We start from the raw sequence: 16,373 nt of genomic DNA on the forward strand, positions 1-16,373 counted from the left end.
AGGTCCTTCTGCCTTGTCTTGAGTCAGGAGGACTCTGAGGTGTGGTAACTTTGAAAGGATCAGACTGAAGCTACAATCTATAGTGTTTTGCCTGATACCACACACTTACTACTTCCCCAACTCTTTTTTTTTTTAATTTATTTATTTTTGGTTGCATTGGGTCTTCCGTGCAGGCTTTCTCTAGTTGCAGCAAGCAGGGGCTACTCTTCATTGTGGTGGGCAGGCTTCTCATTGCAATGGATTCTCTAGTTGTGGAGCACGTGCTCTAGTCCTGCAGGCTTCAGTAGTTGTGGCTCGCGGGCTCTAGAGCACAGGCTTATGGTTGTGGCACAGGGGCTCAGATGCTCTTCGGAATGTGGGATCTTCCTGGACCAGGGCTCGAAACCGTGTCCCCTGCATTGGCAGGCAGATTCTTAACTACTGCGCCACTAGGGAAGTCCCACTTCCCCAACTCTTCTACCAGTTTTTTTCCTGAGAATCATTTGCGCAAGACTCTTTATCTCGGGTTCTGCTTCTGAGGAAGTTGATTTAAGACACTGAGTCCATCTATTCTACTAGTTCTATTTCAGATAGTGTATTTTTTCAGATTGTAATATTTTTGAGATAATTGTGCTCAGTACAGTTTTGGCCTGTGCATTTGTATCACCTGGAGATACTGGCTTCTGTATATGGTAAGATGTGCAAAGGCCAGAAGTGCAAAGGCCAGACCTAATGTGCTCCCCCTTTAGTTAAACTGAGAATAAAGGAGGTGGGAAGCCTTAAGACACAAGCGCTAGGTTCCCCGAGACAATGGGTAATCTTTGCATTTATTTTTCTAATAAGCCTCTTTTTAGGTGAGGTCTTTTCTTTGGAATAAACGACATTGGGAGGAGGTTGACCTTCCACTTTGTAATCTAAGAGCCTAGGAGTTTAAAGGTGTAGGGGAAGAAGAGAGAGTACCCAGGCTCTCACTTCTAATGGTTGTGTTTTTATTTTTTACTTATTTTTTTAACATCTTTATTGGAGTATAATTGCTTTACAATGTTGTGTTAGTTTCTGCTGTACAACAAAGAGAATCAGCCATATGTATATGTATATCCCCATATCCCCTCCATCTTGCGTCTCCCTCCCACCCTCCTTATCCCACTGACCTGACATATAGGTGATCACAAAGCACTGGGCTGATCTCCCTGTGCCATGCAGCTGCTTCCCACTAGCTATCTATTTTACATTTGACAGTGTATATATGTCCATGCCACTCTCTCACTTCGTCCCAGCTTACCCTTCCCCCTCCATGTGTTCTCAAGTCCATTCTCTACGTCTGCATCTTTATTCCTCTCCTGCCTCTATGTTCTTCAGAACGATGTTTTTCTTTTAGATTCCATATACATGTGTTAGCATACGGTATTTGTTTTTCTTTTTCTGACTTACTTCACTCTGTTGGACAGACTCTATGTCCATCCACCTCACTACAAATAACTCAATTTAATTTCTTTTTATGGCTGAGTAATATTCCATAGTATATATATGCCACATCTTCTTTAGCCGTTCATCTGTCGATGGACACTTAGGTTGCTTCCATGTCCTGGCTATTGTAAATAGTGCTGCAATGAACATTGTGGTACACGACTCTTTTTGAATTATGGTTTTCTCACGGTATATGCCGAGGAGTGGGATTGCTGGGTCATATGGTAATTCAATTTTTAGTTTTTGAAGGAACCTCCATACTGTTCTCTATAGTGGCTGTATCAATTTGCATTTCCACCAACGGTGCAAGAGAGTTCCCTTTTCTCCACACCCTCTCCAGCATTTATTATTTGTAGACTTTTTGGTGATGGCCATTCTGACTGGTGTGAGGTGATACCTCATTGTAGTTTTGATTTGCATTTCTCTAATGATTAGTGCTGTTGAGCATTCTTTCATGTGTTTGTTGGCAGTCTGAATATCTTCTTCAGAGAAATGTCTATTCAGGTCTTCTGCCCATTTTTGGATTGAGTTGTTTGTTTTTTTGATATTGAGGTGCATGAGCTGCTAGTATATTTTGGAGATTAATCCTTTGTCAGTTGCTTCATTTGCAAATATTTTCTCTCAATCTGAGGATTGTCTTTTAGTTTTGTTTATGGTTTCCTTCCTGTGCAAAAGCTTTTAAGTTTCATTAGGTCCCATTTGTTTATTTTTGTTTTTATTTCCCTTTCTCTAGGAGGTGGGTCAAAAAGGATCTTGCTGTGATTTATGTCATACAGTGTTCTGCCTATGTTTTCCTCTAAGAGTTTTACAGTGTCTGACCTTACATTTAGATCTTTAATCCATTTTGAGTTCATTTTTGTATATGGTGTTAGGGAGTGTCCTAATTTCATTCTTTTACATGTAGCTGTCCAGTTTTCCCAGCACCACTAATTTAAGAAGCTGTCTTTTCTCCATTGTATATTCTTGCCTCCGTTATCAAAGATAAGGTGACCATATGTGCGTGGGTTTATCTCCGGGCTTTCTATCCTGTTCCATTGATCTATATTTCTGTTTTTGTGCCAGTACCATATTGTCTTGATTACTGTAGCTGTATAGTATAATCTGCAGACAGGTAGCCTGATTCCTCCAGCTCTGTTTTTCTTTTTCAAGATTGCTTTGGCTATTTGGGATATTTTGTGTTTCCATATAAATTGTGAAATATTTTGTTCTAGTTCTGTGAAAAATGCCAGTGGTAGTTTGATAGGGATTGCATTGAATTTGTAGATTGCTTTGGATAGTAGAGTCATTTTTACAGTGTTGATTCTTCCAATCAAGAACATGCTATATCTCTTCATCAGTTTATATCATCTTTAATTTCTTTCTTCAGTGTCTTATACTTTTCTGCATACAGGTCTTTGGCTCCTTAGGTAGATTTATTCTTAAGTATATTATTATTTTTGTTGTAATGGTTAATGGAAGTGTTTCCTTAATTTCTCTTTGAGATGTTTCATTGTTCGTGTATAGGAATGCAAGAGATTTCTGTGTATTAATTTTGTATCCTGCTACTTTACCAAATTCATTGATTAGCTCTAGTAGTTTTCTGGTAGCATCATTAGGATTCTCTATGTATAGTATCATGTCTTCTGCAGAGTGACAGCTTTACGTCTTCTTTCTGATTTGGATTCCTTTTATTTCTTTTTCTTCTCTGATGGCTGTGGCTAAAACTTCCAAAACTATGTTGAATAAGAGTGGTGAGAGTGGGCAATCTTGTCTTCTTCCTGATCTTAGAGGAAATAGTTTCAGCTTTTCACCATTGAGAATGATGTTGGCTGTGGGTTTGTCATATATGGCCTTTATTATGTTGAAGTAGGTTCCCTCTATGCGTGCTTTCTGGAGAGTTTTTATCACAAATGGGTGTTGAATTCTGTGGAAAGATTTTTCTGCATCTATTGGGATGATCATATGGTTTTTCTCCTTCAGTTTGTTAATATAGTGTATCACATTGATTGATTTGTGTATATTGAAGAATCCTTGCATTCCTGGGATAAACCCACTTGATTATGGTGTGTGATCCTTTTAATGTGCTATTGAATTCTGTTTGCTAGTATTTTGTTGAGTATATTTGCATCTATATTTATCAGTGATATTGGCCTGTAGTTTTCTTTTTTGTGACATCTTTGTCTGGTTTTGGTATCAGGGTGATGGTGGCCTCGAAGAATGAGTTTGGGAGTGTTCCTCCCTCTGCTATATTTTGGAAAATTTTGAGAAGGATAGGTGTTAGCTCTTCTCTAAATGTTTGATAGAATTCGCCTGTGAAGCCATCTGGTGGTGGGCTTTTGTTTGTTGGAAGATTGTTAATCACAGTTTCTATTTCAGTGCTTGTGATTGGTCTGTTTATATTTTCAGTTTTTCCTGTTCAGTCTCAGAAGGTTGTGCCTTTCTAGGAATTTGTCCATTTCTTCGAGGTTGTCCATTTTATTGGCATATAGTTGCTTGTAGTAATCTTTCATGATCCTTTGTATTTTGCAGTGTCAGTTACTTCTCCTTTTTCATTACTATTTCTGTTGATTTGAGTCTTCTTCCTTTTTTTCCTGCTTATTCTGTCTAATGGTTTATCAATTTTGTTTTTCTCAAAGAACCAGCTTTTAGTTTTATTGATCTTTGCTATCATTTCTTTCATTTCTTTTTCATTTATTTCTGATCTGATCTTTATGATTTCTTTCCTTCTGCTAACTTTGGGATTTTTTGTTCTTCTTTCTCTAATTGCTTTAGCTGTAAGGTTAGGTAGTTTATTTGAGATTTTTCTTGTTTCTTTAAGTAAGATTGTATTGGTATAAACTTCCTTCTTAGAATTGCTTTTGCATCATCCCATATATTTTGGTCCATCATGTTTTCATTGTCATTTGTTTCTATGTATTTTTTTATTTCCCCTTTGATTTCTTCTGTGATCTCTTGGTTATTTAGTAATGTATTGTTTAGCCTCCATGTTCTTGTATTTTTTACAGATTTTTTTCCTGTAATTGATATCTAGTCTCATAGCATAGTTGTCAGAAAGATACTTGATATGACTTCAATTTTCTTAAATTTACCAAGGCATGATTTGTGACCCAAGATGTGATCTATCCTGGACAATGTTACATGAATACCTGAGAAGAATGTGTATTCTGTTGTTTTTGGATGGAATGTCCTATAAATATCAACTAAGTCCAACTTGTTTATGTGTCATTTAAAGCTCATGTTTCCATATTTCTTTTCATTTTGGATGATCTGTCCACTGGAGAAAGTGGGTTGTTAAGTCCCCTACTGTGATTGTGTTACTGTTGATTTCCCCTTTTATGGCTGTTAGCATTTGTCTTATGTATTGAGGTGCTCCTATGTTGGGTGCATAAATACGTACAATTGTTATGTTTTCTTCTTGGATTGATCCCTTGATCATTATGTAGTGTCATTCTTTTTCTCTTGTAATAGTATTTATTTTAAAATCTATTTTTAAGGAACCTCCATACTGTTCTCCATAGTGGCTGTATCAATTTACATTCCCACCAACAGTGCAAGAATGTTCCCTTTTCTCCACACCCTCTCCAGCATTTATTGTTTGTAGATATTTTGATGATGGCCATTCTGACTGGTGTGAGATATTGTCTGATATCAGAATTGCTACTCCAGGTTTCTCTTGATTTCCATTTGCATGGAATATCTTTTTCCATCTGCTCACTTTCAGTCTGTATGTGTCCCTAGGTCTGAAGTGGGTCTCTTGTAGACAGCATATATACAGGTCTTGTTTTTGTATCCATTCTGCCAGTCTGTCTTTTGTTTGGAGCATTTAATCCATTTACATTTAAGGTAAGTGTCTTGGCATGCTTCTCTTTGGATTCATCCTGTATGGGACTCTCTGTGCTTCCTTCACTTGATTGACTCTTTCCTTTCCCATATTAGGGAAGTTTTCAGCTATAATCTCTTCAAATATTTTCTCAGTCCCTTTTTCTCTTCTTCTTCTGGGTCCCCTATATTCGAATGTTGGTGCATTTAATGTTGACCCAGAGGTCTCTGAGACTGTCCTCAATTCTTTTCATTCTTTTTTTTAAATTCTGCTCTGTGGTAGTTATTTCCACTATTTTACCTTCCAAGTCACTTATCCGTTCTTCTGCCTCAGTTATTCTGTTGTTGATTCCTTCTAGAGATTTTTAAATTTCATTTATTGTGTTGTTCATCATTGTTTGTTTGCTCTTTAGTTCATCTAGGTCCTTGTTAAATATTCCTTGTATTTTCCCCATTCTATTTCCAATATTTTGGATCATCTTTACTATGATTACCCTGAATTCTTTTCCAGGTAGACTGCCTATTTCCTCTTCATGTGTTTGGTCTGGTGGGTTTTTACCTTGCTCCTTCATCTGCTGTGTGTTTCTCTGTCTTCTCATTTTGCTTATCTTACTGTGTTTGGGGTCTCCTTTTCACAGGCTACAGGTTCATAGTTCCCATTGTTTTTGGTGTCTGCCCCCAGTGGGTAAAATTGGTTCAGTGAGTTGTGTAGGCTTCCTGGTAAAGGGGACTAGTGCCTGTGTTCTGGTGTATAAAGCTGGATCTTTTCTTTCTGGTGGGCAGGTTTTCGTCCAGTGGTGTGTTTTGGGGTGTCTGTGACCTTATGATTTTAGGCAGCCTCTCTGCTAATGGGTGGTGTTGTGTTCCTGTCTTGCTAGTTGTTTGGCATGGGGGGTCCAGCCTTGGAGCTGGCTGGTCTTTGAGTGGAGCTGAGTCTTAGCACTGAGACAGAGCTCTCTGGGAGACCTCTCACTGATTGATACCATGTGGGGCTGGGAGGTCTCTGGTGGTCCAGTGTCCTGATCTCAGCTCTCCCACATCAGAGGCTCAGGCCTGACACTGGCCAGAGCACCAAGACCCTGTCAGCCACACAGTGCAGAAGAAAAGGGAGGAAAAAAAAGAAAGAAAGAAAATAAATAAATAAAAATGTTTAAATAAAAAATTAAAAAATATATTATTAAAATAAAAAAATAATAAAAGAAGAGAGCAACCAAACCAATAAACAAATCCACCAATGGTAACAAATGCTGAAAACTAAACTAAGATAAACATAAAAATCAGAAACTAGTCAGTCACATACATCAAACCTCAAGTCTCCAGTTGCTCCCAAAGTCCACTGCCTCAATTTTGGGATGATTCGTTGTCTATTCAGGTATTCCACAGATGCAGGGTACATCAGGTTGATTGTGGAGATTTATTCCACTGCTCCTGAGGCTGCTGGGAGAGATTTCCCTTTCTCTTCTTTGTTCGCACAGCTCCTGAAGTTCAGCTTTGGATTTGGCCCTGCCTCTGCATGTAGGTCGGTTGAGGGCATCTGTTCCTGCCCAGACAGGATGGGGTTAAGGGAGCAGCTGATTCGGGGGCTCTGGCTCACTCAACAGCAGCCTTAGCGTCTCATGCCAGCCTCTGGGGTCCGTGCTGATAGCCGCGGCTTGCGCCCATCTCTGGAGCTCGTTTAGGCGGTGCTCTGAATCCCCTCTCCTTGCACACCCCAAAACAATGGTCTCTTGCCTCTTAGGCAGCTCCAGACCTTTTCCCGCACTTCCTCCTGGCTAGCTGTGGTGCACTAGCCTCCTTTAGTCTGTGTTCTCACAGCCAACCCCAGCCCTCTCCCTGGGATCTGACCTCTGAAGCCCGAGCCTCAGCTCCCAGCCCCCACCCGTCCCAGCGGGTGAACAGACAAGCCTCTCGGGCAGGTGAGTGCTGGTCGGCACAGATCCTCTGTGTGGGAATCTCTCCGCTTTGCCCTCTGCACCCCTGTTGCTGCACTTTCCTCCATGGCTCCGAAGCTCCCCCCTCCGCCACCCGCAGTCTCCGCCCGCAAAGGGGCTTCCTAGTGTGTGGAAACCTTTCCTCCTTCACAGCACCCTCCTAGAGGTGCAGGTCCCGTCCCTATTCTTTTGTCTCTGTTTTTCCTTTTTTCTTTTGCCCTACCCAGGTACAGGGGAGTTTCTTGCCTTTTGGGAAGTCTGAGGTCTTCTGCCAGCGTTCAGTAGGTGTTGTGTAGTTGTTGTTCCATATGTAGATGTGTTTTTGATGTATTTGTGGGGTGGAATGTGATCTCCATGTCTTACTCTTCCACCATCTTGAAGGTCCTCTAGGTTGAATATGTTTTTTAAATATGTTAAAATTCTGAATTTACAGTTTTTAAAAATATATTAAACATGATAATCATTTAAAAGTACTTTAGAAACTACAATTTACTGTGCAGATTTTTTTACAATATTAATACTTCCTTAGAAATATATAAATTGTATATTATAATTATTTAAAATTTCTTTACTGTGCATTCTATTTAATATTTCATTTCATCAGTAGTAATCACAGCAAATAAAATGTGTGTTTATACCTTTAATACCCTCAGACACATTAGCTTCTTTCTTAAGCTTTAAGCTAGGTTTTCAAATAGGAAATTTAATGTTCAGACCTTCAGGTGTTACTCAACAAGAATACTTCAATATAAGTACTCAGCTCCCATGATTCCCTCTCTTCAAAGCATTAAGTACAAACTGATCTTTCAAGAAATGTGCAAATGATGCACAGTATGCAGGGCAGCATGAACAAAAGATCTGAAAACAGCAAAACCACTCTGAAACCTCTGGACTTTCTTATATTTCAGGTACAGAGAGCTTCCATTCTGAAAGGTAATATATCTTTTTAAACACCCAGTTTTCCTGTTCCCATCTCCCAACGTTTCATCTCATAAAAAATGTTAGTTGACATTATAAACAGATGCTGGAAAGCACTCATCCAATTCATGAAAGATTCAGCGTGTTTTAAGCAAACATAGCAAAATCACTTATTAAGAAAAAATGCATAGTCTGATAGATGACCATGATTATCAGGTAAATTATTCATTTCTCTTCACAAAGCAATCACCCATTAAAGACTCACTCATTATTCAGAGATTGTCAGGGAATAGGGGATAAGGAGTGAGGTTGTGGAATGAGTGAACAGTGTGTCCAAAAACCAAGTACAGTAAGAAGTCCAACTGGAGCAGGGTAAACATGAAGTCTGGGGCCAAAAACTTGCAAAGGATTCACTGTCAGATTAGCATAAATCAGTGCTACAGAGATTAAATCCATGAGAAGTCATCAGGGCCCAGAAACTCTTTTTTTCAGAATCTGAAATCTGCTTACATTAGGAATATAAACAAAAATTTCTGCCAGTTTTATTTGCAAAATTCTCAAGAACAAAAATAGTTATAAACCTGAAGCAGCACTAAGTTGCACATTAAAATATTTCTGTCAGAGACAAACTTTGCAATGATCATAATTCCATCTATGAGATTGTACTATGGATTATGTTGTACTCTGTAAACATTAGAAAACCCTAAATGCTAAATATGAATTAGATGATGCAACATGTCACCTGCTAAGCAATATATTGATTTCAGTGTGTGCTTTGGGGAAATTTAAAAATTACTTTATGGTTATATCTATTACAGTTGTGCCAGAAAAGTTCTTTTCCTCTTGAGCCAATTATACACCTTTTTAATTCAGACCAACGAGTCAATATTTATGGCCTGGGTTGTCCAGTAGTGTTTGAAGTTGTTTTTGACGATGGTCTGTAATCAGAATGGTTCTGCAAGTAGTCATGGAAGATAAAATAGATGTCACCTATCTTAACTGAAATACAGGGGTTTTGCCTTCTAGCTAGACAGTAATGTCTTTATAGATCATCATCCATGATTCAATCCTATTTTCTCTCAGGGTTTGTCTGTACCAGAGAGTTGTTATGTGGCTTATAGTTAGGGCACTATAATATGCTAGTTTATTCTGCAATGTAGTACTCAACTCTTATCACACATTTAGAGTTGGGTCATATTAGAAATATGTATCCTTCATACATAATCCACATTCCAATAGGTTCCACTGCTGCAGAGACCCAGTAAGAGATCCAGTAGGAAATATGTGTCTATGTAAAAAGTAAATTTGGACATCTAGTCCCATCTCAATAAAAAGTAACTCCTTTTGGGGGAAACTGTAGAGTATGACTGGTCAAGGTACACCTATAATTAGGCAGCAAACCACTACAAAGTAATATTCAGTCTAAAGGAAAGTGAAGTTCCAGTTCAAAAATTTCCCCCCTTGGAAACCCTATACATTATCAAACAGGCAAATCCAAATCTGCCCTAAAGTTATGGAATCAAAGGAGCAGAACCCACAGGCATTAAGGTTTGGCCTGGTCTTTCTTCCTACTTTCATGTTTGATTACAGTAAAAAGGCCAGGTGAAAATTGGATCTAGAATAAGTTCACTAACGATTCCATTTATTATAAATGAGTGCTTACAATCACGAAGACAAAGAAAAATGTACTAAGAGATCTTGGACCCGAACTTCTCTTTCTGCTTGTCTTTCACTTCCTCCCTACACTCCCTTTTGAATTCTTAAGTGCACAATTGATGGTCTTTTCTTTCCTAATGATTATTTCACATGCATTCAACCTTTAAAAAGTTTTAAATTCTTTTAAAATGATTTGTATGAGGTGCATTTATTTATACTCTTTGTATTTTAAAGTATTCAAATCTAGATGTGTATTAACATTGAAGAATTGAACAGTGAGTGTAGGGAGGCCTATGGAGTAACACTAGAGTCAGCAGAGAGAGCTGTTGGGGGTCAGAAAGCAAGGTATAGACTAGCGGGAGGCCACATACCCTAGATTGGTCACAACAAATGATTCTACCAGCACTGAATAATTATTGGGGAATAATGAGTAGGAAGAAAGTTTTAAGAATGAGTGGCCTAAAGCACAGGTGATCATCCTTTTGCATACTGCCATCACTGGTTAACCCAAAGATTCATAGAGGCTTCCTCCATTTTGGCAGGTTCCATTCCATTAAGTGATATGTTCCACTTTTTCTCTCTGGAAGGTTGCTTTCCCTGGGTTATCCTAGAGATTCTACCAGATGGTATTAGGTTCTATATCATTGAAAGATTTCAGTTTTCTAACTCCTCTTTCTTCCCCTTCTCCTTTCCTTTAGCAATTGTATGGCTCAGATATAGGCCATGATCATGATCTAGGTGCTAGAAATACTTCAGTGAACATAACTCTTGCTTTGAAGTTGTTCATAGACTAATGTGTGGATCAAGCAAATGATACATGTTTTTATTTTTTCTCCACATATGCTAAGGGTTTGATGCCCAATCTAATTAAGTCCTGAAAAACATATGAAGACACCTGTATTAGCTCAGTTGCTATAAAAAAATTCCATAGACTGGGTGGCTTAAACAAAAAAAAACTTGTTTTCTCACAGTTCTGGAAGCTAGAAGCCTGAGATCAGGTGCCAGAATGATCAGGTTCTAGTGAGGTCCCTTTTCCTGGCTTGCAGATGAGAGAGTTCTGGTGTCTCTTCCTTATAAGGGTACTGGTTCTATTGGATCAGGGCTCCACACTCATGACCTCATTTAACCTTAATCACCTCCTTAATGACCCCTATCTATAATATAGTCACATGGGGGTTAGAGCTTCAAAATATTTGGGGGACATAATTCAGTTCATAGTATATCTCAGTGATATCTCCTTCAGTGATACTTACCATCTCCCAGTTCAAACCCATGTAAGCTTTTATCATCCTAGGTCTACTTCTGGTTAACTATTTACTATTTTAAAATTTCCAGTTCAAAAATATCTTCTGCTCTGCCTTTGCTTACTTCCTAGCTCATAGAATTTGATACATAACTAATATGGCATTTTGATGTATAATTAGTTATGTGTTTTATCTCACTGACGAGTGCCTCAAGAACAGCGTCCCAATTATCTGTGGCTGCATAACAAATCACACCAAAACTTAGTGACTTAAAATAAGGATCATCATTTTATTACCTTGCATGGTTTTTGTTGGTCAGGAATTTGGAGAGGACTTGACCGTATGGTTCTGGCTCACAGTTTCTGTATTAGTCTGCTCAGGCTGCTGCAACAAGAAGTTTAAGATCAAGGTGCCTGCAGCATTGGTTTCTTGTCAGGCCTCTTTTACTGGCTTGCAGATTACTGACTTCTCACTGTGTTCTCACATGGTCTTTCTTCTGTGCACACATGGAAAGAGAGATATCTCAGGTGTTTTTCCTCTTCTTATAAGGACACTGGTTCTATTGGATTATAGCCTCACCCTTATGACCTCATTTAACCTTAATTACCTTCTTAAAGGCCCTATCTCCTTATAAGTCACTTTAGGGTTTAGGGCGTCAACATATGAACATTGGGCGGGGGCCACACAATTCAGTTCATCACAGTTTCTCATTAGTTTAGTCAGTCAGTGGATGGAGCTGAAATACAGGGGGCTGGAGCAGATGGGAGCTGTTTGAATTTCTCTCTGTTTCTCCTCTCTCCACATTTTCTTAGAATGTTTCTATGTGGTCTCTCCATGAGAATTATTTTGGGCTCGGCATAGTAATCAGTGTTGTTGGGCTGCTTACACGGCATCTGGCTTTCCCCACAGCAAAGGTCTCAAAAGAACAAGGCAGAAGAACATGAATGGCATTGTTATGACCTTGCCTTGAAAATTATATCACTTCTGACATACTATATTTGTTGAGGCAAAAGCTGACTCAGGTTCAAGGGGAGGAGATACAGACTCTGCCTCCCAATGGGAGGAATATCAAAATCACAGTAAAAGAGAATGAAGGTTAGAAGGTATTGTTACTGCTTTTCTGGGAAAATATGACTTGCCATACACAGGAACTATGTTTCCCCCCCTTTTTATCCCCCTTAAGTTTTATATTCCTTGTGCCTAACACAGTGACCAATATGAACAAATGTCCAATAAGCAATTTTCAAATAGAGTGATTACTCTCAAGTTCACGTGCATGTGTTTTTCCATTTGAACCTTCTAGGGGCAGCCTTTTTTAAATTTTTTTTTTTTTTTTTTTTTTTTTTTTTTTTTGGGGAAATGGGCTTACTGTGTCCCCTGCATTGGCAGGCGGACTCTCAATCACTGCGCCACCAGGGAAGCCCTAAAATTTTAAGTCATTATTGTTTATAATTATAATTGAAAAGATGAGATACACTTGTGATACAAAAAGCAGTAGCAGGACTCATGAAGAAAATCTAAACATATTTCCATGACAAGTGTATTAATTCTAAAATGAATATAAGATGCCATTTTACTTGACATGGGCTAATTAACACACACACACACACACACACACACACACACACACACAGGAGTAAGGGAGGCAGAGAGGGAGAGAAGAATTTTACGGAGTTGGCTTATGTGATTGTGGATGCTGGCAAGCTCAAGATTTGTAAGGTTGGCCAGCAGGCTAGGGCCCCAGAGAGAAGTTGATGCAAATTGAGGTGAAAGGCAGTTTGATAACAGAATTCCCTTTTCTTCAGGGTAGGCTATTCTTTTTCTTAAGGCCTTCAACTGATTTGACGAGGCCTAACCACATTATGGAGGGTAGTTTACTCAGTCTACTGATTTAAATATTAATCTCACCTAAAAAAAATACCTTCACAGAAACATCCAGATGTGTGTTTGACCACACATCTGAGTACCGTGGCATAGACAGGTTAATATAAAATTAACCATCACAGATACTAATGATGGAGTTAGTCATTGTTCTCACTAGGAATGTTAAAAACCTTTAAGCAGATTTTACTTGTGAAATTAGCTCAGACAGATACCATCTGTATTTCACAATTTCCTCTCCATTGAACTATTCTGTGTGTTTGTGCAAGATCCTCAAGGAAATATGGTATGAAAAGGTTAGGCTAACTGCAATAATAAACAAACCCAAGATTTGGGGGACTTAACACACAAAAAAATTTATTAATCTTTTACACAAAAGCTTAATATCCATGAGACAAATCAAGCACTCAGACTCTTTCTAGCTGTACATGGGGAAAGGAGAGTGAGGAAAAGTCCTGCCTAGGTGGAAAGGAGCTAAGAACTGCAGTCTAGCATTGTCTCAAGGAATCAAAGGTAATCGTAGATCTTGGTGAGCAATCTTAGGATCAGACACAGGCCATCACCTAGGGGCATGAGAACTCTGGGGACTGCCCTCCATCCAGCAGTGAAAAATGAACCTAGGAGTAGCAGCAGAACAGGAACTCTGGGACTTCCTTGGTGGTGCAGTGGTTAAGAATCTGCCTGCCAATGCAGGGGACACGGGTTCGAGCCCTGGTCCGGGATGATCCCATATGCCGTGGAGCAACTAAGCCCGTGTGCCGCAACTACTGAGCCCGCATGCTACAGCATGCCACAACTACTGAATCCCGTGAGCCACTGCTCTGCAACACGAGAAGCCACTGGGATGAGAAGCCCATGCACTGCTACGAAGAGTGGCCCCCACTCGCTGCAACTGGAGAAAGCCTGCACGCAGGAACGAAGACTCAGTGTAGCCAAAAATAAATAAAGAAGTTTATTTTAAAAAAAAGAACTTCAAGTATCCACATTGTCTTTAGAGTATCCAACTCTTGACTGGGATGTGGCACAAGATTTTTCTACTTTCCATTCTGTAAATATACCTAAAGTATAGTGCCTCTATTTTAACTATGTATTTTAGTTTAAGTCTATAAGAAGAGAGGAGATTCTGCAAAATTTCTCTTTGCTGGGAAACAAGAGATTAAAGGTAACACTCCAGGCTTTCGATCAATCACTTGTTCCATCTGGTGAATGTCCTCTTTGATGGCTTATTTAGAACTTCAAGAGATTTTGCACAGATTTAAAATTCTCATTAGAGTCCTTGCCAAAGCATCTTAAACGCAAAGTAATCTTAACTTTAAAAATTTAGAAATTGTTGAAGGAGACATATCATTTAGAACCAATAAACGAAAACCATGAGACAAAATGGATCAGAAAAAAATTCTAGCACATTCTATAACACTGCTGCTCTCTGAAAATAAAAGTAATCTAACCTTCATTACTGTTTTTTAAGGTGCTTTTCTATATAGAACTATGTTCATTTTTTTGTAACTTTGTAGCTTCCATTCCAATTCATAGGGAGATATGAAATATAGCTGGTAGAGATTTTTCCTAATATTTGCCACTTTCTTCACCTTTGGAATGAATCCCAAATGGACTTGATTTTATAAGTTACATGTTTCTTCTCTTCAAGCAATATTGATCTCCTCCAATTCCATTTCTTTCTCTTCTAGAAAGATGGACATCTCAATTTCTTCAGCATAGCCTATATAGCCATTTTTAGTGGACAAGGAAAAATGTACATTCGTTATTTCTTTCCCCAAGAAACACTGTATTTTATCATTAAATTAACCTTAGTCTACCTTAAAGTCTCAGTGGCTACTGAGGTTTTAAGCCTTCTCCATAACATCTTATTCTTACTGGGTTTTAGAGACATTTTCTTAACTTTACTATTTCATCTGTGAAGGTCTTTTCCATATTTTATATGGACTCCCACAACACATATTTTTTTCAAATTTTAATGTCCTTTGAATTCTAATATGCATAATTTTCCTTGCATATTTTCCTATTTGGATTTCTAATTTTTTACTACCTTCTCTACAGTAAAAAGAACCATATAATATTTCTTTGGATAGAATGGAAAGGAGAGAATAAGCAGCAGGAAAGTGTGCAGAGCCATCATAGTGATAGATTGGCAATATCTTTATAATTATTTCTATCATAACTCTTACAGTGATAGCACACAGTGACTTCAACAGAAGATATATGTATTTAAGTCTTCTTGGGAATGTCAAACACAGTATGCTAGAGAGAGGTGCAAGGCATATTGCTGCACATTCATAATGCCAACAAATTGAAAGCAACCTGATTTTTAAATTCTTTTTCAAAACTAATGCTTTATTTGCTATAAGTGAAGAATAAAACAGGCAGAAAGTAGTCCGGATTTGTGATGGAAATGGAAGAAAGGAAAGAGGACCATCCTTTGGTGAGTACTCTCTTTAGATACTTTCACACAAATTATCTCATTAATTCTCACAACAATATCCTAATTGTTGTATGTGTATAGAATTGTCTCTACCATGTATATGAACAAATGAAGACTCAATTCAAGTAGTAAGCAGAAGGTTGCATTGCTAATAAAAAGTCATGTAAGGATTTGAACCAGCTCTGGATGGTAATGATGCTATGGCTGTGGCGCCTGTAGGAGGGGAAAATGGAATCCACAGAATGGCTTTGAGCACATTAGTAAGTCATTTATAAAAAGAATATTCAGCATCTTCAAATCTATCCATTCCAGCATTTGATAAAAGCTAAGCCAATTTTATTTAATTGGTCCTGATGTGGATCATGTACAAAGTGATGGTAAAGACTATGAATTTGAACTTAACCAGTTTTTTCATGATTTCATGGATGACTAAATTAAAATAGCTGAAGGATCATTAAGCACACAGTATTGATTACTTAAGCATCTTGCTGAATTGTTTTCTTTGGCTTTCTTTGAGGATGAGGGAAAATGCATGATCATCTTTTCCAAGCTAAGAAGATGAGAGAGAGAATTCATTTTCCTCAGCTTCTTCAACATATAGCTCCTCTGAGAAATCTACCTTAATGTATTACCTTAACAATTGAATCTTCTATCCTATGCTTCCTCAAACACTTAATGTACCATAATGCTTTGTATAGTAATTTATATCTGGTCACTACAAGTTCTGTAAATGTGTTTGGAGTATTATGTATAGTACAGCTCAGTGAACTGGTTATTAAGCTTCTTCAGGACAGTGCTCAGCTCTTTAAAGTGTTTGTACTGGGGTGCATGTAGGGGAGGGATAATGGGTAAGAAGGGCAAGGAGGCCAATATTTTAGCAAAAAAAAAAAAAAAGCAATAAATAAGACTGAGTATTAGGAGACTTAGGAAGAAAGAGGAAAGCCAAAGAGAATGGTATCATGGGTCAAGAAAAGGAGACTCTAGAATGAGAGAGGAATCAAATACCACAGAGAGGTTGAGTAGGATGGGATTGACAGCAGGCTACTGGTTTTCAAGGAA

The sequence above is a fragment of the Neophocaena asiaeorientalis genome, unplaced genomic scaffold (assembly GCF_003031525.2).
Source record: "Neophocaena asiaeorientalis asiaeorientalis breed wild unplaced genomic scaffold, Neophocaena_asiaeorientalis_V1.1 scaffold5, whole genome shotgun sequence".
Classification (NCBI taxonomy): Eukaryota; Metazoa; Chordata; class Mammalia; order Artiodactyla; family Phocoenidae; genus Neophocaena; species Neophocaena asiaeorientalis.